The sequence below is a fragment of the Tachyglossus aculeatus genome, chromosome 4 (genome assembly GCF_015852505.1).
Source record: "Tachyglossus aculeatus isolate mTacAcu1 chromosome 4, mTacAcu1.pri, whole genome shotgun sequence".
NCBI lineage: Eukaryota > Metazoa > Chordata > Mammalia > Monotremata > Tachyglossidae > Tachyglossus > Tachyglossus aculeatus.
In genome coordinates, this window is record NC_052069.1 from 122,814,574 (window position 1) to 122,840,041 (window position 25,468).

Here is a 25,468-nt window from a genome sequence, read left to right on the forward strand (position 1 = left end):
TATTTTGAATTTGGGCAGAAAAAGTTGATGGATAAAGTTTCCCTAACTTTCAATATTATGAAACTAAAACAGTAGACACATGTGTCAAAATGATGACATTACAAACTTCTCACCACGAAAAGACTTACTTTCCTCTAGACTGTCAGCTCATTGTGGGTGGGCAATGTGTCTACCAATTCTATCGTACTCTCCCAAGCGCTTACTACAGTGCTCTGCATTCAGTAAGCCTTCCATAAGTACAACTGATTCATTGATTGATTTACCCAGTTCACTGAGAATGTTAACTGATGGCACAAAACTACTTGCACTCTTAATATTGGTTAAATATTTGATGCAGATAGTTAAGTAGGTGAAGGGGGACTAAAGGTTTAGCTAGAATGATTGTGGTCAAAGTTTTCCAATTGAAAATTTACAATTTCCTCCTGAAATTACCCAGCCTTTTGAAAGTGGGACTTGTTGAGGTCTCATGTATCAATCAGTCCATCAAGTAGCATTTCTTGAGTGCTTACTGTGTGCAGAGCATGGGACTAAGAGCTTGGAGAGTATACTAGAACAGAGTTGGTAGACGCATTCCCTGTCCACAATAAGCTTACCGTCTAGTGGGAGAGGCAGACTTTAAAAGAAATTACAGATGTAGACATACATGCTTGTGGGAATGAACCTCCTTCATTCTGCTAGTGTTCCCTAAAGACATGCATTTCAGCTTCCTGGTGTATTCATATCAATCAAAGGTACTTATTGAGCACTTAATGTATGCCAAGCACTGTACTAAGCACTCAGGAGAGGACAACACAATAACTTACAGTCTAAAGGAGGGTGGCAGACTTTAAATTACTGAGGTGGATAGAAGTGCTGTGGGGCTGAGTTGCACAGTGAGGCTATGGGATTGAATCTCCCTCATTCTGCTAGTGTTCTTTTAAGGATTATGTTTTGGTGTTCCTGGAATATTCACATCTAAGGTATTTATGGAGTATTTACTGTGTGCTAAACACTGTATTAAGTACTGGGAGAGTTCAATCCAACAGAGTAGGTAAACACATTTCCTGCCCCAATGAGTTTACAGTCTAGAGAGTGAGGCAGACCTTAATATACATAACCAATTTATTAGATATAGTGTATAGATATGTATATAATTTATAGATATTTAACAGAGGAAACTGTATTACAATCATATGTGCCCCTTTGTACTATATGTGGAGTCTTTACTCATATTGTCCGAATTTCTTTAGGAGTTTTAATTCCAAAATCTGTATACATCTAAATAGGTCAATAAGTGCATTCTCTTCCTCCTAATCTCAATCTAGAATTTAATTAGTGCTTTTTTAATGGTATTTGTTAAGCACTTACTAGGTGTCAAGCATTGCACTAAATGCTGGGGTGGATACAAGCTAATCAGGTGGGACACAGTCTTTGACCCACACTGGGATCTCAGTGAACTGGGAGGGGGAGGGGGAGTGGCAGGTCTCTTCTTCCCCAGCCTACATTCATTCATTCATTCAATCATATTTATTGAGAGCTTACTGTGTGCAGAGCATTGTACTAAGGGCTTGGGAAGTACAAGTTGGCAACATATAGAGATGGTCCCTACCCAACAACAGGCTCACAGTCTAGAAGGGGGAGACAGACAACAAAACAAAACATGTGGACAGGTGTCAAGTCATCAGAATAAGTAGAAATAAAACTAGATCACACATTAACATAATAAATAGAATAGTAAATAGAATAGAATAGAATAGTAAATATGTACAAGTAAAATTAGAGTAATAAATCTGTACAAACGCATATACAGGTGCTGTGGGGAGGGGAATGAGGTAGGGCGGGGGGGATGGGGGGAGGAGAGGAACAAGGGGACTCAGTCTGGGAAGGCCTTCTGGAGGAGGTGAGTCTCAGTAGGGCTTTGAAGGGAGGAAGAAAGCTAGCTTGGCGGATGTGCAGAGCGAGGTTATTCCAGGCCAGGGGGAGGATGTGGACCAGGCATTGATGGCCAGACAGGCGAGAATGAGGTACAGTGTGGAGGTTAGTGGCAGAGGAGCAGAGGGTGCAGGGAGGGCTGTAGAAGGAGAGAAGGGAGGTGAGGTAGGAGGGGGCGAGATGATGCAGCAGCTGTGGAGGGAGGGGGGGGGGAAGGGTGCGAGGGGTGGGGAGGGTTTGGATTGGGACGAGTTAGCAGGGGCCTGAGTGGGGAGAGGGGGAAGAGGGGTGGTGATGAGAAAGGAGAACTGGGAGGGGGTGAGGCGGGGAGGAGGAGAGGGAGGGGGCTGGAAGGGAGTAATTGAGGGTTGGCGCTGGTACAGAGGGATCTTGGGGAGGGGGCGAGGGGAAGGGGTGGGGGAAAGGGAGGGAAAGAGCTGGGTGGGAGAGTGAAAGGGGAAGGTGAGGAATGGGAAGGGCAGTTGGGAGCAGGGGAATTGATAGTTCATGGTGAGGTCAGCAAGGTAAATGACAGCACAGTGGGAGGTTAACAATTAAAACGCAGTAGCAATAAATGCAGTAGCAATAATAAAATAAGTAGGTGATGACATCACAGAGGGTAGTTAACAATTAGCAATCCTGGGCTCTAGCCAGAAACCTCAGAGGTAATTACTGTGAGCCCGCTGTTGAGTAAGGACCGTCTCTATATGTTGCCAATTTGTACTTCCCAAGCGCTTAGTACAGTGCTCTGTACACAGTAAGCGCTCAATAAATATGATTGAATGAATGAATGAATGACTCTACCTCACTTTAAAGCCTAATTGAAGGTACATCTCCTCCAAGAGGCCTTCCCTAAGCCCTCCTTTCCTCTTCTCCAATCCCTTCTGTATCACCCTGACTTGCTCTTTATTCACCCCCCTCTTCCCAAGGCACCGCTGTACATTTCTGTAATTTATTTATTTTTATTAATGTATGTCTTCCACTGCTCTGGACTATAAGCCTGTCTTGGGCAGGGAATGTGTCTGTTGCACTGTTCTATTGTCCTCTCCCAAGGGCATAGTATAGTGGATTGTACACAGTAAGCACTCAATAAATACAATTGAATGAATAAAGGAAAATCCCTGTTGCACCCCCAAGCTGGTGACCTCTGATCTTTTTGGGGGCTGGAACTCCCCTAGAGGGTGGGAAGGTAAGGAGGGAGGGCTTGTGCATACCAGGGGGCTGTTTCTCTCTTTCACCTGGTTTCCCAGAATCACATGTTCCCACCTGTTTTCCGCAGGGCATGATAACAGCAGAGAGGAGCGTCATATGCACGAAACGCTGGAAATGAAAGAAGAAGAAATCGTCCAGCTGCAGAGTCCCATCAAACAAATTACCTTCCAGGGAGAGAAGTAGCAAGAACAGAAGGAGAAGTCCGAGAAAGCCGGTAAGGAATTCTAAGTACTGCTTAGTACTGTAGAGGAGCAGCGTGGCTCAGTGGAAAGAGCGTGGGTTTTGTAGTCAGAGGTCATGAGTTCAAATCCCAGCTCCACCACTTGTCAGCTGTGTGACTTTGGGCAAGCCACTTCACTTCTCTGTGCCACAGTTACCTCATCTGTAAAATGGGAATTAAGACTGTGAGCCCCATAAGGGACATCCTTATCACCTTGTAACTTCCCCAGCACTTGGAATAGTGCTTTGCACATAGCAAGTGCTTAATAATAATGATAATAATAATAATAATGGTATTTGTTAAGCGCTTACTATGTGCAAAGCACTGTTCTAAGCACTGGGCACTGTTCTTAGCGCTATGCCATTATTATTATTAATCATATTATTATTATTAACTGTCCCCTCTGTGCTCCCAACCACTAAATATCAGTACACAAAATGCATTGTTTACAGATAGGCTCATAAATGCTGCAGTGAAAATAGGTAATGTCCACAGGTCACAGATCCAAGGCTGTAGAGGATGCAGAAAGGAGAAGAAGCTGAGGGGAAAAGAGAGCTTAATCGGAGAAGGCCTCTTGGCGGAGTTGCGACCTAAATAATGCTTTGAAGAGGGGGGAGAGTAGCGGTCTGGCCCATGTGGAGCGAGGAGGGAGTTCCAGGACAGGGACAGGCCATGGGAAAGGAGCCTGAGGCGACATAGACGAGCTGGAAGCTGAGAGGAAGCCGGCGCTGTTGCAGCAAAGTGCCACCAGGTGGTGATAGAGAGGCGCCACCGCCCAGAATCACCATCTGTGAGAGAAGCAGCGCCGCCTTGTGGCTACAGATCGGAAGGACCTGGCTCCAAATCCAGCCTCGGCCACTTGTCTGCGAGGTGACCTTGGGTAAGTCACTTCACTTCTCTGGGCCTCAGTTCCCTCATCTGCAAAATGGGGATTAATATTTGGGAGCTCCATGTGGGACACGGACTGCGTCCAACCTGATTAGTTTGTATCTACCCCAGCGCGTCATAATAATAATAATAATAATAATAATGGCATTTGTTAAGCGCTTACTATGTGCAAAGCACTGTTCTAAACGCTGGGGGGGGATACAGTGTGATCAAGTTGTCCCACGTGGGGCTCACAGTCTTAATCCCCATTTTTACAGATGAGGTAACTGAGGCTCAGAGAAGTTAAGTGACTTGCCCAAGGTCACACAGCAGACTTGTGGTGGAGCTGGGATTCGAACTCATGACCTCTGACTCCAAAGCCCGGGATCTTTCCACTGAGCCACAAGTGCCAGGCACAAAGTAAGCACTTATCAAATACCATTTTTAAAAAAAAGGAGCAAAAGTTACAGTTAACTCACAAATCCTCTAATCTTTTCCTGGGAAATTTCCTTATGGTAGTCAACTCTCAATTGTTGCGCTCCACTCACCAATATATTGTAGTAATATCATTTTTCTCTTCCATCATCCTCCAAGCTCAGATGTTTTCACATTTTTTCCTCAAGAGACTGTTTACCTAAAAATATATCTTCCCAGCTCTGTACTTAGTTGCCTGCAGACTGATTTTTGTTTTTTAGAGCAAGAACATGGCTTTCCCAAGTGCTTAGTACAATGCTCTGCATATAAGTACTCAATAAATACCACTGATGGTTTAATTGATAGTGCACAGCAAGAGGTAATAGTAAAGATTGTAAACTCATTATGGTCAGGGAAGATGTCTGCTAATTCTGATTTAGTGTACTCTTCCAAGCTCTTAGTACAGTGCTCTGCATACAGTAAGTGCTCAATAAATACAATTGATCAAATGATTATAGAACCATTAACCAGAAAAGCAGTGTGGCCTAGTGGACTGGCCTGGTAGTCAGTAGAACCTAGGTTCTAATCCCAGCTCTGCCAATTGCTTGCCATGTGACCTTGGGCAAATCACTTCAGTTCTCTGTGCCTCAGCTTCCTCAACTGTAAAATGGGGATCCCCATTCTCCACAGCCCCATGTAGGACAGGGACTGTGTCCGACCTAATGAACTTGTACCTACCCCAGTGCTTAGAACAGTGTAGGACACCTAGTAAGCACTTAATAAATGCCATTAAAAAATACAAAAAATAAGCAGACTGACTACTTTTCGGAAAGCCTTCATCCAGTAAAGATGTAAATGTTTGTGTAGGTACTATTTTTTAAAAACCTTCATATATGTATTCATATATGTCTGAAAGGTTGACTGTTGAGGCAGTTTGTGTCACTAACTCATTTATTCATTGCATGTTACATTTTAAATCTGTAACAGAAAGTAAAGTTGCTCACTAATTGCATTTCAATTTATCCTCAAGAGAAAGTTTGACTAGAACTTCCCACATATGATAACATTTTATGTTATTGAGGGCATATACCAAATGATACCACACTGCCAGGCAAAAACCCCTCACCCTCGGCTTCAAGGTTCTCCATCACCTCGCCCCCTCCTACCTCACCTCCCTTCTCTCCTTCTACAGCCCAGCCCGCACCCTCCGCTCCTCTGCCGCTAATCTCCTCACTGTGCCTCGTTCTCGCCTGTCCTGCCGTCAACCCCCGGCCCACGTCATCCCCCTGGCCTGGAATGCCCTCCCTCCACACACCCGCCAAGCTAGCTCTCTTCCTCCCTTCAAAGCCCTCCTGAGAGCTCACCTCCTACAGGAGGCCTTCCCAGACTGAGCCCCCTCCTTCCTCTCCCCCTCGTCCCCCTCCCCATCCCCCTGCCTTACCTCCTTCTCCTCCCCACAGCACCTGTATATATGTATATATGTTTGTACATATTTATTACTCTATTTATTTTATTTGTACATATTTATTCTATTTATTTTATTTTGTTAATATGTTTTGTTTTGTTGTCTGTCTCCCCCTTCTAGACTGCGAGCCCTCTGTTGGGTAGAGACCGTCTCTGTATGTTGCCAACTTGTACTTCCCAAGCGCTTAGTCCAGTGCTCTGCACACAGTAAGTGCTCAATAAATACGATTGAATGAATGAATGAATGAATGCCAATTAAACACTAGCGGTAAGAAAAGATCAACAGAAAAGAAATGTGATCATATAGTTTGCTTAGCAAATGGTTTTATAAACTTTTATAATATGTACATCTTCTGGCCATAGAGTGCTTTACTTTAGCAGAAAAGATTTGTTTTTTCCTTTCCTAGTATTTGATTCCACTATTAAGACCGTATGCACTTTTACATTTCGAAAAACCTTTCCTTTTGAAAACTTATCACTTTTAAGTTCTTGAAACGGAATTGTTGCTGCCCAAGGTCCTAAGGGAACGATGAAGCCATTAAGACTTCCTGGCCTGTGGATGTCAGTTTGCATGTAACAACTTACTTTGACTCCCTTTCCTGAACCTCAAGATGGACTCATGTTCAGAGTTGACTGGCTGCTTTTCTTTGAAAATAGTCAGTTCAAACTCATCGTCCTTCAGGGTGGCCTTGTATATGTGGTGACAACTCAAGGTCTTAGACGTCAGAACCATCTCCGTTTTTAAAAAATACATTTCTATCTAGAGCCTCAAGAGAAGCAGTGTGGCCTAGTGGATAAAGCACTGGTTTGGGAATCAGAAGGATCTGGCTTCTAATCCCGGCTCTGCCACTTATCTGCTGTGTGACCTTGGGACAGTCACTTCACTTCTCTGTGCCTCAGTTACCTCATCTGTAAAATGGAGATTAAGATTCTGAGCCCCACGTGGGACAACCTGATTACCTTGTATCCCCCAAGTGATTAGAACAGTGCTTGGCACATAGTAAGCACTTAACAAATACCATTATTATTATTATTATTATTCTCTGGGCCTTGGGTACCTCATCTGTAAAATAATAATTATGGTATTTATTAAGTGCCTACTATGTGTCAACCATTGTCCTAAGTGCTGTAATAGTAATGATGATATTTGTTAAGCACTTACTATGTGCTAGGCACTGTACTAAGCACTGGGGTGGATACAAGCAAATCGAGTTAGACACAGTCCCTGTCCCATGTGGGCCTCACAGACTCAATCCCAATTTTACAGATGAGGGAACTGAGGCCCATAGAAGTGAAGTGACTTGCCCAAGGTCACGCAGCAGAGAAGTGGCGGAGCCTGGTTTAGAACCCATGACCTTCTGACTCCCAGGCCAGGTGCTCTGTCCACTACCATGCTGGATGAAGACTGTGGGACCATATGGGACAGGGATCTTGTCCAACTTGACTAGCTTGTATCTACCCTGGCGCTTAGTACAGCACCTGGCACATAGTAAGCCCTTAACAAATACCATAAAAAACAAAACAAAACAAAAATCCAGCTTTTTCTGTTCTCTAAAAGGCAGTGGCAAGGTATAGCCAGATTTTCAAGGGGAATGGCTGGAGGAAATCCAAAAAAAAAACCCCAAAACTCTAAACCTCTGGGTGCTATGAGGCTGCGTCATCTCCCGGGATTCAAAGATGTCTATCGGCCTGATGGACATATTAGCTCTTCCTTAGTGGAGAATTGCAGGAATGAAAACCATTGTAACACACTGATCATTAAAAAGGAGGATTTTGTTAAACCTGCTGTCCTGACTGAGTCTCTCAAGAGATACAAAAATCACCCTCTTGAGCCTAGGAAGAAGAGCAAGCTCCCTCCTCCCCTTCCTTTAGCTTCTGTCTCACCAGAGTCTTCCTGCCCTAGTTCCCTCTGCCCTAGTTCAGCAGGAAATGAAATTGGAGCTGGAGTTGTACTGTGGGGTCTGAATTAGCACCCACCTCTTGGCTTTTGGGGGGACCATGGCCTAGTGAGTAGAGCATGGGCCTGGCTCCACCACTTGTCTGCTGTATGACCTTGGGCAAGTCGCTTTACTTCTCTGTGCCTCAGTTCCCTCATCTGGAAAATGAGAATTAAGACTGTGACCCCCAAGTGGGACAGGGACTGTGTCCAACCTGATTGGTTTGTACTCACCCCAGCACTTCGTACAGTGCCTGACACATAGTAAGTACTTAACAAATACCACAATTGTATGTGGTATGAAATATGAAGCATAAGCTCACTGGGAGGGAGGTATGAATTACACCAAAAATAAAATGAAGACATGCAAAGTCAATCTCAAAGATCGCTGCCTGTTTCTGATTAATCTATCAATCAATGGTATTTACTGAAAGCTTACTATGTGTGCACTAAGCACTGTACTAAGCACTTGGAAGAGTACAGTACCGAATTAGCAAATGCATTCTCTGTCCATAACAAGCTTACAGCCTAGAGGGGGAGACAGACATTAAGATGAATAAATAGTTTATAATCTACAACATATAATTTAAAAATACCCTCATAAATGTTGTGGGGTTGAGGGTGGGGTGAATATCAAATGTCCAAAGGTCATGGTTCCAATGGCATACACAATGCAGAAGGGAGAAAAGAGGACTTAATCAGGGAAGGCTTCTTGGAGGAGATGTGACTTCAATAATGCTTTGAGGGTGGAGACACTGGTGGTATGGAGGGGGAGGATGTGGGAAAGGGGTCAGCAACGAGATAGATGAGATCTGAGCACAGTGTGCAAACTGGCATTAGAAGAGCAGAATGTGTGGGCTAGGCTGGAGTAGGAGATTACTGAGGTGAGGTAGGAGGAAGCAAGGTAACTGAGTGCTTTAAAGCTGATGGGCAACCACTGAAGGTTCTTTAAGAGTGGGGAGATATGGACTGAACGTTTTTGTAGAAAAATGATCTGTGCAGCAGAGTGAAGTATGGACTGGAGTGAGGGGAGACAGGAGGCCGGAAGGTCGGCGAGGAGGCAGATGTATTAGTCAAGGCAGGATAGGATAAGTGCTTGGATCAGCATGGTAGCAGTTTGGATGCAGAGGAAAGGGAGGATTTTAGCAATGTTGAGAACGTAGAACCCAAAGGATTTGGTGACAGGCTGAGTATGTGGGTGGAATGAGAGAGATGAGTCGAGGACAATGCCAAGGTTCTGGGCTTGTGGGATAAGGAACGATAATGGTGTTGTCTACAGTGATGGGAGAGACAGAGGGAAAAACGGAATTTGAGTGAGAAGATAAGGAGCTCAGCTTTGGACATGTGTAATTTGAGGTGTCAAGAGGACATCCAGGAAGAGATGTCTTGAAGGCAGGAGGAACTGTGAGATTGCAGGGAAAGCGAGGCATCAGGGCTGGAGATGTGGGTTGGGAATCTACACCTGCATAGGGATGGTAATTGATGCCATGGGAAATAGGTTTTCCAAGGAAGTGGGTGTAGATGGAGAATGGAAGAGGATCTATAACGGAGCCTTGAGGGACCCTCCCCACTGTCAGGGGGTGGGAGGCAGAGGAGGAGCCAGTAAAAGAGACTGAGAAGAAGTGGTTGGAGAGATTGGATTATTATTAATCAAATAATTGCCCTGGGGCTTTCTTAAAAAAGAAAATAAATAAACAAGACAAATTTGCCAAACTGGCCTCGGTGAGAAGATCTTTAACTTAACCATCTTGCTCTAGGCAGGGAGCCAGAGAAGAAGGGTCAGAATTGGCTGACTTGCAATGGGATGGAAGTTGCCTTGAAAGGAATATGATATTGCTTAGGGAGGGTAAGGGAGAGAGGAGGGAGAAATGTTGAGTCATTCCTTCCTTCCTATCTTTATCAGGCTAGCTAAAACCTGAAGAATATCTGTAGTTCTGAATTTTCTCATTTTCCAAACTCACCACTAATACCTGTTTTTGTTTGCTATCTCTACTTTGTACTCGTATTTGTTAAATGATTTTGTATCAAGGACTATTCTAAGTGCTGGGGTAGATACAAGTTAAATAAGTTCAGACACAGTCCCTACCCAACATGAAGCTCATAGTCTCTGTAGGAAGGGGAACAGGAATTGAATCCCTGTTTTAGAGTTGAGGAAACTGAGGCACAGAAAAGTGAAGTGACATGCCTGAGATAACTAAGCAGACAAGTGGCAGAGCTAGGATTAGAAGCCAGGTCCTCATCCTCCCAGGCCTGTTCTCTATCCAGTAATAACAATAATGATGATGATGGTATTTGTTAAGTGCCTACTATGTGTCAAGCACTGTTTTAATCGCTGGAGTAGATACAAGCTAATCAGGTTGGACACAGTCCCTGCCATGGGTGGGGCTCAAAGTCTTCATCTCCATTTTATAGATGAAGTAACTGAGGCCCAGAGAAATGAAGTGATTTGCCCAAGGTCACACAGCAGACACCATGCTACTTCTCATTCTTATCAAGTGACTATTGATTTACTGTATGTGGAGTACTGTATTAAACAACTGGGAAATATAATAGAGTGGGTTGATGTGATCCCTGCCCTTAAGGAGTCTGTCTAGAGAAGGAGATAGTAAAATTCATTACACATTGGGGAAATAGTAGAGTATAAGGATCCGTACATGTATGTAAGTGCCACAGAGAAGCAGAATGGCCTAGTGGATAAAGCATGGGCCTAGAAGTCATAAGGACCTGGGTTCTAATCCCAGCTCTGAAACTCTTCTACTGTGTGACCTAGGGAAAGTAATTTTACTTCTCTTTGCCTCAGTTCCCTTATCTGTAAAATGGAGATTAAAACTGTAAGCCGTATATGGGATAGGGACTGTGTCCAAGCTGATTAGCTTGTATCTACCCCAGGGCTTAGGGCAGTGCTTGGTACATGATAAGCATTTAGCAAATACCACAATTTATTATTATTATTATTATTATGACTTTTAAGGCCCCATTCACTAAAGCGACCTATTCCCTCACCCCTCAATAAATACATTTGATTGATTGATTGGTCCCAATAGGGTGGTTGTTGAAGCCGTGAGAGAGAATAAGTTCTCTGAGGGAGTGGTTATAGATATGGGTGTAGTGAGCAGCCAGAAAAATAGGAAAACCAGGAGAGGAGAGTGGCACTGAAGCCAAGGTTAGATAATGTTTCCTGGAGAAGGGGGTGGTCAACAATAATAATAATAGTAATGGCATTTGTTAAGCACTTACTATGTGCAAAGCACTGTTCTAAGTGTTGGGAGGGATACAAGGTGATCAGGTTGTCCCACTTGGGGCTCACAGACTTAATCCCCATTTTACAGATGTGGTAACTGAGGCTCAGAGAAGTTAAGTGACTTGCCCAAGGTCACACAGCAGACATGTGGGGGAGCTGGGATTAGGACCCATGACCTCTGACTCCAAAGCCTGTGCTTTTTCCACTGAGCCACGTGGAAGGCAGCTGAGAGGTTGAAGAAGGTTAGGATGGAGTAGAGGCCATTGGATTTGTCAAGAAAGAGATCATTTGTCATCATTGGGAGGTCAGCTTCTGTAGTTAAAGGGGCAGAACCCAGATTGGAGGGGGTCAAGGAGAGAATTTGAGGAGAAGACCTTCAGGTAGCAGGTATAGAACACTTGCTCAAGGAATTTGGAGAGGAATGGTAGGAGGAAGCTGGACTGATACAAGGAGGGAGTTGTGGGGTCAAAGCAGAATTTTTTAGAATAGGAGAAACATGATCACGTTTAGGCAGTGGGGAAGAAGTCACTGAAGAGTGAACAGGTGAAGATGGCAGTCAGAGAGGAAAGAAGGGGGACAGAGAATACTTTAATAAGATGTGAAGGGATGGGGTCAGATATGCAGGTGAAGGGGGTGGATTTTGAGAGAAGGCAGGAGATCTTCTGTTGAGATACTGCTGGGGAAGATGAGAGCTGAAGATGGAGTAGGAGGAGGGAGGGACTGGATACGAGCAGGGGAGATTCTAGGGAGATCACGCTTGATGGTTTCAATTTTCTCACTAAAGTATCTGGCCAAGTTATTAGGGGGAAGAGTTGGGGGCAGCGGGGGGCCACAGGGGGTTTGAATGTCTGGAATAACTGTTAAGGGTAATGGATGTGGGGATTAGTAAGTATGGAGAAAGTGTTTTGCTGGGCAGCTGAGAGGGTAGAGTAAAAGCTTGCAAGGATGAACATGAAGTGGAAAAGGTCAGCCTAAAATCTGGATTTCCACCAGTAGGGCTCCAAGGCTCATGCATATGAACCAAGGAAACAGGCTGAGGAATTGATCCAGGGCTGTAGGTTAGGGATGCAAGACTGACTGAAGAAGAGGGGAGTGAGCGAGTTGAGTTCAGTAGAGAGCATAAAGGTTCAAAAGTGCTGTGGGGCTGCGGTGAGGTGATTATTCAAATTTTTTAAGGGATACTGAACCCGGAAATAGATGTAGCAGAAGGGAGAGTGAATAGGGTAGGAAGTTAGGGAAGTCCTCTTGAAGGAGATACAATTTTAATAGGGCTTTGAAGATAGAACAGCGGTCTGTCAGATACGAGACGTGAGAAATTTCAGGCCAGATGGAGGATGTGTGAGAGAGACCAGATAAAAGTACAGAGAGTAGAGTCTGCAAGGTGAGTTGTAGTAGGTGATCAGCGAGGTAAGATAGAAGAGCTGATTGAGGGCCTTAAAGCCAGTGTGCAGGAATTTCTGTTGATGCAGAGAAGGGCTGGGCAACCACTGGAGGTTTCTGAGGAGATGGGATGCAGGGGTCAAAGTGGGGTGTGGTAAATACTTGTATCAGTGGGGTAGTAAGCTGTTGCCAAAGTAGATCCAACAGAATCTGATGATAGACTGGATATGTGGATGGAGTGAAAGAGGTGTTGAGGATAAAGGCAAAGTTAAGGATTTGTGAGAAAGGTAGGGTGGCAGTATTGTCTACAGTGATGGGTAAGTCAGGGGGTGAGCAGAGTTTGGGTGGGAAGTTGAGCAGTTCTGTATCTGTGAACAATGCATTTTGTGTACAGAAATGTAGTAGTTGTGAGCACAGAGGGGACAGTTAATAATAATAATATTATTAATATTAATAATATTAATAATGGCATTTATTAAGCGCTTACTATGTGCAAAGCACTGTTCTAAGCACTGGGGAGGTTGCAAGGTGATCAGGTTGTCCCACGGGGGGCTCACAGTCTTAATCCCCACTTTACAGGTGAGGTAACTGAGGCACAGAGAAGTTAAGTGACTTGCCCAAAGTCACACAGCTGCCAATTGGCGGAGCTGGGATTTGAACCCATGACCTCTGACTCCAAAGCCCTGGGCTCTTTCCACTGAGCCATGCTGCTTGATATTAAGACTGTGAGCCCCATATGGATCTTGTATTGTGTCCAATATGGTTAGCTTAGTTCAGTGACTGGCACATAGGTGGTTATGAAATACCATTTTTAAAATATCGTTTGAATGGGCTCACTAAGGTATTTGAAATGTTAAATTTCTCTAAATGAAATGAATACCTGCTGAATCTCATTAATACACTGGACCTTCGTTCAGTAACTGGGAAAAATGTGGAAAAATATTGTTGAAGGAACTTTTCATCATCCCCCTAGACTATTGTGTTTCTGTGAAAAAATGCTTTGCCAATAGCTGGAATTTGAAAGTGGAAAGTTACATATTTACACTAGGTGGCGATGTAGACCTCAAGAAAAAAATCATTATAGAGGCCTTTTCCCCAAAATACATGTTAATCATAGAGCAATTGTTGTCTGGTTCAGACAACTTTTTTTGTAATTTCGGCAAATCAACCAAAAAGGAAATAATCTGAAGCCAAAGTTTGTCTAAAGTGCATTCTGGAGACATACAGCCTACAGACATACAACCTACTACAGCCCAGCCGGCACACTCAGCTCCTCTAAGCCCTAGCTTCCTCACAGTGCTCCTATCATGTCTATCTCACCGCCGATCCCTTTCACACATCCTCCCCCTTGCCTAGAACTCCCTCCCACCCCATGTACTCCAGACCAACACTCTCTCCACCTTCAAAGCATTATTAAGGTCACATTTCCTCCAAGAAGCCTATCCGGATTAAGCCCTCTTTTCCCAGGCTGCCTCTCCTTTCATTGTTGCCCATTTACTTGTTTGTTTATTTATTATGGAGTGTGTTAAATGCTACCTGCCAAGCAACGTACTAAGTGCTGGAGTAGATTCAAGCTAATCAGGTTGGACACAGTCCACGTTCCATATGGGGCTCATAGTCTTAGTCCCCATTTTACAGATGAGGCAATAGAGGCCTAGAGATGTTAAGTGACCTGCCCAAGGTCACACAGCACGTAAGTGGCAGAGCTGGGATTGTAACCCAGGTCCTTCGGACTCCCTGGCCTGCACTGTATCCACTAGGTCAAGCTGCTTCTAATATTAATACTAATGATGGTATTTAAGTGCTTACCATGTGCCAAGCACTGTACTAAGCACTTGGGTAGATACAAGTTAATCAGGTTGTCCCACATGGGGCTCACAGTCTTAATCCCCACTTTACAAATGAGGTAACTGAGGCACAGAGAAGTTGAGCAACTTGCCCAGTCACACAGCTGGCAAGTGGCGGAGTCAGAATTAGAACCCATGACCTCTGACTCCCAAACCCCTGCTCTTTCCACTAAACCATGCTGCTTCTTGGTAGGAGACTATGTACTTGAATATGTGACCTTTAGGCATTAGATATTCACCCCACCTTCAACCCTCAGCCCCCCAGTATTTGATGATGATGGTGATGGCATTTGTTAAGCACTTACTATGTGCAAAGTACTGTTCTAAGTGCTGGGGGGGATACAAGGTGATCAGGTTGTCCCAAGTGGGGCTCACAGTCTTAATCCCCATTTTGCAGATGAGGTAACTGAGGCACAGAGAAGTTAAGTGACTTGCCCAAAGTCACAGCTGACAAGTAGCAGAGGCAGGATTAGAACCCATGACCTCAGACCTCTGGCTCTAAAAGATGTCTTTTAGTGACACCTCCAAGTTATGAGAAGCTTCATGGAATTAATTTACAATGCAGCCTTGCCTCTTTATTTTCCATGGTCGGGTTCACATCATGTTTTAATATTCCATTTTGGGCTTTGCTTTCTTTGGATTCCAGGGTCTCTGTACCCTCCTAAAAGACACTCGCCGACTTGTACTTCCCAAGCGCTTAGTACAGTGCTCTGCACACAGTAAGCGCTCAATAAATATGATTGAATGAATGAATGAATCCTAAATTGGCCTGCTTTATTCAGAGGTAAGTCTTCAACCACTTTGACCATAGGCAGTGAGCTGTCACCGCTCAGATCTTAGGTGCATTCCCGTCTCCAATACCCATCTGCTGTGTGGCCCTGGGCAAGTAGCTTCATTTCTCTGGGTCTCAGTCACCTCATTTGTAAAATGGGCTATCAAGAGTGTGAACCCCATGTAACAGGTAGCGTATCCAACCCCACTATCCTGTATCTACCGCAGCGCCCAGCACAGTGCCTGGCACATGGAAAGCATTTAACAAATACCATTGAAAAGGGAACAAAAAAGAAAAAGGAGAGGCAGAGCAGAGGGGACAGTGAGCCCTGGAAACTGGGTAGACCTTAGGGAAGTGCTTGTGTTCATTTATTGATTCACTGACTGATTGAGTCAGTCATTCATTCACTCATTCATTCTTATTTATTGCATATCCCTGTGGGTGCAAAGCAATGTACTAAGCATTAAGAAAGCATTAGATGAGAATTAGACCTGATCCTCAAGGAGTATGTGAATGGGTTGCAGGTGTCTGTAATGAACAGTGTTTTTCCAGATCATTTTAACAATGGGCAGCTACAAATCCCAATCTCTTTAGTAGCTTTCAGCCTCTGCCTTCCCTGATCTTACAGTTCTACCACCAGAAACCCAGTCTTTCCACTAGTTGCCCTTCAATGGGGCATGTTGCATGTAAAATTATGCCTGTTGGTTACTCTGCATGGTCAGTGAGATGCACACATGATTGGGAAGGTCTCCAAATTTTATTCTGCAGATTGGCCAAGCACCACACCTCAGGAGGTGAATAGCATAAGACCCCAAAGATTTTAGGTTACACTTATACCCATACAATAGTCCCCCTCCTCCCTCTTACATGTGTATTTCAATCACTCCCAAACACATCTTGATTCCCAGATAAGGTCGTCTTAAATGCCAGAGCTTGTTAACACATTCTCAATGGTCAGCAGTAAAATTCAGCAGTTACAAAGGATTTTCTAACCCAGAAGGTAGTTTTCACATTGGTATTTTGAAAGTTATCTTCCTTGTTCCTCAAAATGGTGCTACTTCTGCTAAGGCTATGTTTCCACCAAATTGCATACATATTACTCTCCACACCCTATAAAGAACCAGAGGCTTCTCGGCTTTTGTACCCCACATAGGGCCCAAGATTCAGGCGGAATTCTGAGAAGCAGTGTGGCCTTGCAGAAAGAACCTGGACCTGGAAGACAAAGGCCCTGAGTTCCAATCCAATCTCTGCCAAATGCCCACTGTTTGACCTCGGGCAAGTCGCTCTACTTCTCTGGGCCTCGGTTCTTCTGTTTTCCCTCCTACTTAGACTGTGAGCCTCATATGGGACAGGGACTGTGTCCGACCAAATTTACTTGTATCTACCCCAGAGCTTAGAATGGTGTTGAGCACTTTGCAATTAACAAATAGCATAAAAAACAAAGTGTTCCATGAGACACGTGACACCCTGAGCATCAGCACTTACTACAGTGGCTGGCACATAGTAAGTGCTTAACAAATACCATTATTACGCTCTGTCCATCCAAGATTTGCAAGGGCTTTCAGTGGACACCCTTAAAGCTGACCTGCCCTTCCTTTTCCCTCTACTCTCCCCTGGCTCCTGGATTACATGCCCCCGAGTGTCTGCCTTCTCTATCTACTTCTTATACCAACAGTCCTTCTCCAAGAAGCTGAAAGGGACAGAAGCAAGGAGTAGAGAAGCAGCACGGCCTAGCCGAAAGGGCCCGGGTCTTGAAGTCAGAGAACCTGGGTTTCAACTCTGGCTCCGCCACCCTCTGCTGTGCAACCCTGGGCAAGTCGCTTCACTTTTCTGGACTTCAGTCACCTCATCTATAAAATGGGGGATCAAGAATGCGAGGCCCATGTGGGACAGGGACCGTGCTCCACCCCACTATCTTTTGGCCACCATGGTGCCCAGCAAGTGACTGGCACATACTTAACAAATACCATTAAAAAGAAAACAAACAAAAAGGAGAGACAGAGTGGAGGTGAGAGTGGGGCCTGGGGGCTGAGGAGGGCTTAGTGAAGAGCTTGAATTTGCTGATTCATTCATTGATTCAGTCATTCTTATTTATTCAATATCCTCCTAGGAGCAAAGCACTGTACTAAGCACTGGATGAGAATTAGATCCAATCTGCAGGGAGTCTGTGAATGGGTTGCAGGTATTTACAATTACGGATGATTTTCCAGATCCTTTTAACGATGGGCCACTGCAAATCCCCTTCTTCATAATAGCCTTCTACCTCTTCCTTACCTGATCCTACAGCCCAACCCCCCAGAAACCCAATCTCTCCATTAGGTGTCTTTCGATGGGGAGAGTGACTACCCCTTTAAAGCTCCAGAGCCTTCTGGCCCTTTCCCTACTCCATTTTGTAGGCTGTTGAGAGGAAATGGGATATGCTCCTCGGGAGGTTTGGTGAGCAGGGCTTGTGGTGCCCCTTTGGTTATCTTATCTTTTGTTCAGCTGTGATAGTTGATGCCTATTGAATTGGTGGTGCTGAGAGGCCTAGGGGAGATGTGTTGGTTTTGATGGCTCAGGTGTGACTTGGGTTGATGCTTTGGGGGGGAAACTTAAGGTTGTCCTAGTGGATATTGGTTACATTGGTGATGGGGTGCCTTGTAGGGAGAGTTGGTTTTATATAGCTGGCTCAGAAATTATTTGGGTGATTAAGCTTGGAATATTTAGTTTCATTCAATTGTATTGAGCACTTACTGTGTTCAAAGCACTGTATTAAGTGCTTGGGAGAGTACAATATAACAAATGGACCTATTCCCTGCCCATAATGAGCTCACAGCCTTAATTGATTATGGGAATTGAGGAGGTCAAGTACTGGACTGGTCTCAAGGGTTTGGAGTTGAGGGGTTTGGCAGGAAGACCCAAGGCTGAGATAATTGACTGAAATAATGGTGCCTACACCTTAGGGGGCTGCAGTGGGGAGTTATATTGTACTAACCTATATGCTTAGTACAGTGCTCTGCCTACAATAATTGCTCCATAAATATGGTTGATTTAGGGTGTGCACTGATACGATTTGGGTTGATAAATGAGGGTTGGGTTAACTGATATCTCCTGTACCAATTTATCCAGGAGTGGATGGAGACAGCTGGAGTTGGTGTGGGGATCGGGGTTGGGTGGACAAGGGCTGGATAGTTAATGTCGACTGCATTAATGATGTGAGGGGAATGTGTTTGATACCGTTGACTTTATACTGCTGATGTGATGATGATATTTGGTAAGTGCTTACTACGTTTCAAACACTGTTACAAGTGCCGGGGTAGGTACAAGATAATCAGATTGGACAATTATGTGTGTGATTGACAGTATTTGTTGCTCAGCCTCTTATTTGGCACCAATACTCATGTCCTAGTTCGTCAGGGCATGCCACAAAAGCCACAGGTCTTGGTTTTTGCTGACAGAGTGATGAGTCTAGGATCCAGGAAGAGTAGTGTCTGGGGCAACAAATTATCTCTGGAGCAGAGAAAGTCAAGGAGTTGTGATGCAATGAGGTCTGTCTTTAGGGGGAATGATGGTGCTTTGGATCTAGAGAAGAGGGTTTTGTGGGAAGGAAAAAGGAATGGGGCAGAAACCATGGGGTGCATGGAGGTGCCTGCTCACTGTCTCTCTGTGTATCTCTGTCATTGTGTTCTTTGGGTAGCCTCCAGTTAGCTAGTATTTCCTATTCAACTATAAAGTCACCAAGACCAGTTACCTTCCACAACCCCAAACACAGAATCCTGTGCCTGGAATGTGCTAGAAGGTGAGGGGCTACTTGTGCAAGGCTCATGCCCCCAAAGGGGCACACATCCAGCCCGCCTACACTGGAAACTTCCACCCTGCCCTCTACCATCTTCACTGGATTCAGTTCCGTGGGTCAGTCCGGGAACATCATTCATTCATTCATTCAATCAATCATATTTATTGAGCGCTTACTGTGTGCAGAGCACTGTACTAAGCGCTTGGAAAGTACAAGTAGGCAACATATAGAGAGGGTCCTTACCCAACAATGGACTCACATTCTAGAAGGGGGAGACAGACAACAAAACAAAACATGTAGATAGGTGTCAAAATCATCAGAACAAATAGAATTAAAGCTATATGCACATCATTAACAAAATAAATAGTAAATATGTATAAGTAATAAAACTGTACAAATATATATGCAGGTGCTGTGGGGAGGGGAAGGAAGTAGGGCAGGGGGGTGGGGAGGAGGAGAGAAAAAAGGGGGCCCAGTCCGGGAAGGCCTCCTGGAGGAGGTGAGCTCTCAGTAGGGTTTTGAAGGGAGGAAGAGAGCTAACTTGGCGGATGTGTGGAGGGAGGGCATTCCACGCCAGGGGAAGGACGTGGGCTGGGGATCGACAGCAGGACAGGAGAGAACAAGGTACAGTGAGGAGGTTAGTGGCAGAGGAGAGGAGGATGTGGGCTGGGCTGTAGAAGGAGAGAAGGGAGGTGAAAGGAGAGAAGGGAGGTGAGATAGGAAGGGGCGAAGTGATGGAGAGCCTTTTTGCCTGATTCGTAGGTTGACAGGACACCACTGGAGATTTTTGAGGAGGGGAGTAACATGCCCAGAGCGTTTCTGCACATAGACAATCCCGGCAGCAGAGTGAAGTATAGACTGAAGTGGGGAGAGGCCGGAGGATGGGAGATCAGAGAGGAGGCTGATGCAGTAATCCAGTAGGGATAGGATTCATTCAGTCATTCAATCATATTTATTGAGCACTTACTGTGTGCAAGCACTGTACTAAGCACTTGGGAAGTACAAGTTGGCAACATATAGAGACGGTCCCTACCCAACAAAGGGCTCACAGTTAGAAGGGGGAGACAGACAACAAAACAATACATGTGGACAGGTGTCAAGTTTCAGAACAAATAGAAATAAAACTAGATGCACATCTTTAACAAAATAAATAGAATAGTAAATATGTACAAGTAAAATGAGAGATGAGAGATTGAACCAGCAAGCTGAGTCATTGAGTACTTAAATGCAGAGCACTGTGCTAAGCACCTGGGAGACTGAGGTTACAAAGAGCAAATTCCTCCTTGAGTTGAAATCTAGCCTACAGAATATTTCCAGATGACTTCTCCCCGAACTTTTCATGGCTCCTACTTCAATAGGAGTAACTTATTTATATTAATGTCTGTCTCTCTCTCTCTCTAGATGCTAAACCCATAGTTGACAGGGATTCTGTCCTTTGTTAAATTGTGTTCTGCCCACATTAAGTGCTGGATAAATACTACTGGCTGACTGAAATGGGCATCCTTACCCATTGATGCTTCTCATCCACATCCTGTTCTTACTACAGTGCCCCATCAAATAACGTTCAATAAACACTATCTCTGTCTTAATGCAATACTGCCACCCTTCACTTTATGTACTGATTTACTCTGTTGTTTATCTATTTGTACTGCCAATTCAAGTTTACCTGGGGTTCAGCATGCACAACTTCATGTATCAACCTTGTATTTGCCATTCCACCTGTGTGTAACTCAATTTTAATATCTGTCACATAGACTGAAACCTTCTTGAGAACAGGGGCCAGGTATGCTATGTAGCGTTGAACTCTTGGAAACATTTGTACCATGTTGTTCCAAAGTCGATGCTTCCCAGTCTAGACTTCAAGCAGGTTATGGGCAGGTCATGTGTCTGTTATGTTGTTCTATTGTACTCTTCCAAGGGCTTAGTTCATTTCTCTGAACACAGTGAAAGCCCAAATACAATCTACTGAGTGACTTTGATTGTAATCTCCCAAGGGCAGAGGCTGTGTCTCCTATGCCCAGAGTGTCAAAGAGGGTACTTATGTTGTGATCGGGTTTGTCTGATATCCATTTTGTTTTCCCATCCCTTCCTCCCATCCCTTTGTACACCCTTCTTCACAGAAGAAGAATGCCCGCAAAAACTTCCCGCCACAAAACCTGCCTAACCAAGGCCTCCCCCACCCTGACCTGCCTGACAAAAGCCATCCCTGTTGTCCACTAGCGGACTTGACATGACTGACTCCATTTTGTGCAGGCTGAGAGAACAACTCCTTTTTGTATTGTCTGCAACAGATGCCTTCAAGGCCATTAAACAAGTAACACTTATCTATGTAAGGTCCTAGGTCAGATGACATCCTGACAAGACAGTGACAACAGAAGATAACAGAATTTACACACCTATCTATACAAGGTCATAAGGCAGATAACAACAACCTTTACAAGGCAGTAAAAACAGAGAATTTACAGCATCCTGTTGGTCCTAATTGGATTCCTGAAATTCCTAAATGCTCCCTCCCATGTTGCTGTAACTGAATAAAAGACGCAGTGAGAATGGGATCAGTGCTGCTTGATCTGGGTCCCTGGCCCCTTGCAGCCACGCGCTAATAAAATCCACTTCTAAATTTCTACCTGGGTCTCACTCGCTGATTCTCGGCACAACATTTGGAGGCCCCAGTGAGATGCACGGTGTCCCGTGTCACCGTGGAGACCCAACCTGGAAGGACCTCGGCCTCGGGGGAAGGAGACCATTCTGCTCTGACTTCTAGGGGGGCCGGCCCCTGAGACGTTCCAGGGCCCCGGAACTCAAGGCTGAGAGGTCTAAACTGTCCCCTGACGCCGACTGATCCTCATTTCGGCCTGGTGGATCCTGGGATCGGCAACGATCAACTACTTCCGGAGGTAACCTGGTTTCTGTTTTCTGGAGGGAACGAGTGCCGGACGCGGCAGTTAGCGCTTTGCGCCTCGATTCCCCGGGCACCCCAAGACGTTGGGTCTCTGCCCGATTCTGGTTCTGGTTCTGGTTCCGCGGTTGTCTGTGAAACTGTTCTATATGTGGAAGCGTTGCCTTTAGGAAATTCTGTTTTACGATCCTCTGTCTGAAACCTCCTCGCTCACAGACTGCCAGGCAGGTTTCCACCTGGATCGGGGACGAATATCTTCAGGGCAACTTCTCCAATGTCTACTGGAAGGATGTGTTCGCCTCCAGGTTGTTGTTTGTTTGTGTCTCTGTGTTGTATGAATGGGAGGTTCAGCCAGCACGCCAGAAACGCCTTTGAACTGTATGCTCAGCCACTTTAAAAAAGGATACCGGGATGGGTATGATTATGGGATTACCCTAAAGAAACAGAAGCTCATTCTATTTTGCATGAATGAGTGGCCCACCTTCGGGGTGGGGTGGCTCCCTCAGGGTAGTTTTGATAAGCAAATTGTAAACAAGGTTTGGAGAATTGTGACTGGGACCCCTGGCCACCCCGATCAGTTCCCCTATATTGACGTTTGGCTGGACCTCATTACCCACCCCCCTCCCTGGTTGAAAAACTGCTCCCTGAAAAGGGGCATCCGAGTTCTTTTTGCCCAACCTAAAAAAGGGCCCCCTTCCAGGGACACCCCCCCAAAAAAGTCCTCCAGGAGTCCTAGGAGGATGATCTTCCCCCTCCTTGTAACCCGGGCGCCCTTCGGGACATCCCGCAGTTTGAGAGCCCGCCCTGGACTCTCAGAGAGAGTCGAGTGGCATAGGCCCCATTAAAGGGACCCAGATTCAAGTATTGGGATGGACCTCCAAAATATGGACGGGGGAGGTTACTTATCGTTGTACGTGTTTCCATAAGCGCTTAGTACCGTGGTTAGTGCACGGTTAAAGTTCTCTAGATATTAGAAAGTGACGGGAGTGTCTGTTTGACTTGAGGAAACGAAGGTGGGAAAAGGAAAAATCTCAGTCAAAACCGAGTGGTGGGAAGTCCCTCCCGGAAATTCCGGAAGGCAGTCCGATGAACTTTCAGAGTATAAGAGAAAAGAGAAGAAATTAATTATAAAAATTATTATTAAATAATTACATATTACTGTCTAACTTGGGCTGGCGCCCACCTCGGAGGGAACGTCTTCTGGCCAAAGTACGGATCCTCCGAGGACTGGGTTTGCCAAGAATTGAACATCTATGTAATTATGAGGGAACCCCGGAATGATGGGGAATTTGTGTATGCCGCAGTCTGGCGGCCGTCGGTGGGTAAATTTGTGCTGAAGGAAATAGATGAGAAGAAAGATAGAGGGGGAAGAAAGAGAAAAACCGGCACACCAAAGTGATGTTGCAGACTCCAAAACAACAGGAAAAGCAAAGAAAGATTATGATATAAATCGTGCAGATGGTGGCAAAGTTGATCATGATTTATTATGCCTGCGGCCGGCAGGGGCATAAGAAAAGAGGGTGTCCTCAGCGGGAAAAAGAAAGAGTTCTAGGTACATGAAGGAAAAGGGAAGGTGAAAAAATTGCAGTTGAAGGAAATTGTCTGCTCAGGCATCTACACCCTGCGAAGCAGGTGTCCCATAAGGGGGGAATGAGGGGTGGAGAGATTGCCTCTGAAGGAAATTGTATGTGTATGAAGGTTAGAGTAAGTGTGTGTGAAGGAGAAAGAGAAGGGACAGGAGATAATTTTAGTAATTCCTTCGTGGAGGGGGAAGACTAGGGGGATCAGGAGCCCATAGAACAAGCCCACCCTGAGCCCTTGACAAATTTGAGGGTGGGCAGAGAAAAACAAGATTAACAGTATTATATCCTTTTGATAGGCACGGGCGCTACCCGATCGTCTCTAACCAGACAGCCGATGAGGGCCAGAATCGAGAGGGAAATCATTAGGATCTCGGGGGTGCAGGGGGAGAACTTCCCGGTCCCTGTTACAGAGACCTTAGAACTAGAATACCTAGGGTCAAACTTCTCAGGAAAATTCCTGATCATACCTGAAGCCGGGGTAAACTTGTTGGGAGGGCTCTTAACCTCGGCGGGAAAAACCATTAAAAATAAGGAGATTTTGTCTTTACTAGACACGGTCTGGATGCCGGCCCAGGTGGCCAGCATCCATCGCCCCGGGCACCAGCACGGGGACTCACCCGAGGCCATTGGCAATCAGGCAGCGGATGAGGCTGCCTGAGAGGCGGCAAAGTCCCCTCCCAGCGTTGCCCTCTTATGCCCTGTTTTCGACCCTAATGATACACCGGCCCCTCACTACTCCCCCTCGGATGATTCCTTCGCAAAACAAAAAGGGGGGACTAGAGATGGGTCAGGATGGTGGGTCCTTCCAGAGGGAAGAATTTTTGTCCCTGAGGAAGTAGGGAGAGAATGGATCACGCGGCTACACCAGATCACCCATCTGGGGGTATGAAAGATGGGCTTGTTGTTGAGAGATAGGTACTTTATCCCACACTTGGACAGCCCCTTAGCGAGCATAACCACCCGGTGTGGAACATGTGCACAGGTAAATGCGAAGCAGGGGAAGGCTGCTCCCTCAGGAGTCAGATTGCCGGGATTGCAGCCAGGAGAAAACTGGGAGGTAGACTTTACAGAGGTGAAACCCCCCGCGGCAGGCTATCGATACCTCCTGGTATTTGTTGACACTTTTTCAGGGTGGGTAGAAGCTTTCCCAGTTAAACACGAAACAGCCATGGTAGTGGTGAAAAAGATTCTAAATGAACTTCTCCCGCGATTTGGTCTCCCACTGGGACTCGGGTCTGAAAATGGTCCAGCATTCATAGCCAAAGTGTCCCAAGGCATAGCCAAAGCTTTAGGAATAGAATGGAAATTACACTGTGCCTATCAACCACAGAGTTCAGGTCAGGTAGAAAGTACCAACCGAACTCTTAAGGAATTCCTCACCAAACTGGTCCTTGAAACTCAGGAAAATTGGGTAATGCTCCTCCCACTGGCCCTACTCCGAAGCCGATGTACCCCCAATAAGTCGGGTCTCGCACCTTTTGAGATTCTGTTTGGTAGACCCCCGCCAATCCTCCCTCTAATCAGGGAGGAACTCAGGGTGGACGCTACTAATTCTTCCTTGATTAAGTTCCGGCAGGGTCTCCAGAAAACACAGGGAACACTCCTGAAATCTGTCCGAAACGCCCTGCCAGTTCCCACCTCTGCACCCGCACACGCCTTCCAACCCGGGGACTCGGTCCTGGTCAAGAAATTCACCGCCTCCGGCTTGGAGCCTAAGTGGAAGGGCCCTTACACCGTCATCCTGACCACGCCAACAGCCATCAAGGTTGACTCCGTTCCTGTCTGGCTCCATCACAGTCGAGTGAAACCTGCTGCGGCCCCGACATGGAAGGCGGAGGCACAGGCCGACCCCCTAAAGCTAAGACTCTCCCGCATTTCCTCCTCCTCGCCTCCCTAATGACCCCCTCTCCCTCGATGTCATTCAACCCTCGTGCCCCAAAACCCAAA